Here is a 913-nt window from a genome sequence, read left to right as displayed (position 1 = left end):
TCTTCTGTAAAGAGGAAATAATACCCAACTGATGTGTGGGTCACCCTCTTGCTTCGCTTTTTAAGGAAAAGGGGTGCAGATTCACTGGGCGTTTCTGTAGGTCGGCGCCAGCTGTGTGGGCAGAGTCAGTGGCAAAGGGGGACCCCCCCCCAAGGACTTCGAGGCAGTAGTCGGTCTAAGCCGACCGCAGACTCGGGTGTAAAGGTAGAGTTAAAAAACCGCGTTTTTGCTCAGAGCAGAACCAGAATTGTTGAAAAGCCAGCCCAAATCCAAGTTTAAACATGAGACGTAGCCTTTCTTATTTAAAGCAATCCCCGTCAGTTTTCGCAAATACGGATAACCAGAAGAAAAATCTTGCAGTTTGGGAGAGAAGATTATCATCAGTGTCCCTAGCTGCTTGTTTCGGTCCGGACGGCGATGAGTGATAAAAGGCAGCGGACGGATTTCACTCGCAACTGCGTATTCGGGGTGGTGGGGCCCCTCCCCTCCCCTCCCCTCCCCCCCCGGCTTTCGTAGCGTGGGAAATGTGACAGGCTCGCCGGCCGAGTCTCCCCTCCCAAGAATGCGTTCATTGCGGTGGTATTTCCTGGACAGCCGAGGTTGCTTCACGGTGCGACTGCCACAGGCAGATGAAGGAAACAGATTTTCCAGGCGGATATTCTAAGACGTGATGGACGGAAACGGGGCAGAGCTGACCGACGACGGCGAGGGGCGTTTCCGTGGATGCGCCGCTTGTTCCAGCACGCGGAGCAGAGTCGAGGGCAGTTCCCCCTATCGGAGGTCACCCTGCGAGGTCCTCGTGTGGGTTTACTGGAGACGAAGTGATCTCAGGAAAGTGACACGTTGGAAATGACAGGAGCTAGATATCGCTCGGCAGCAGTCGCCGCTGGCCAGTCCGAGAAGTGACATGCTC

General features: G+C 54.9%; 1 protein-coding gene and 1 long non-coding RNA gene across 7 annotated transcripts in view; both read left to right on the top strand.

Moving 5' to 3' along the window:
* LOC105300245 (arf-GAP with GTPase, ANK repeat and PH domain-containing protein 1-like) overlaps positions 1-913 on the top strand; it is a 180,222-nt gene that overhangs the window by 11,554 nt on the left and 167,755 nt on the right. The window lies entirely within an intron of this gene.
* The window catches only part of LOC111746905, a 3,934-nt gene continuing 3,264 nt past the window's right edge, over positions 244-913 (top strand). Inside the window, exon 1 of the long non-coding RNA XR_002783310.1 lies at positions 244-879. This is a non-coding gene — a long non-coding RNA (uncharacterized LOC111746905). The remainder of the gene's footprint in view (positions 880-913) is intronic.

This window comes from Pteropus vampyrus, unplaced genomic scaffold (genome assembly GCF_000151845.1).
Source record: "Pteropus vampyrus isolate Shadow unplaced genomic scaffold, Pvam_2.0 Scaffold204, whole genome shotgun sequence".
Lineage (NCBI taxonomy): Eukaryota > Metazoa > Chordata > Mammalia > Chiroptera > Pteropodidae > Pteropus > Pteropus vampyrus.
The sequence above is the reverse complement of the archived record's forward strand: the minus strand, read 5'-3'. Positions and strand labels throughout refer to the sequence as shown.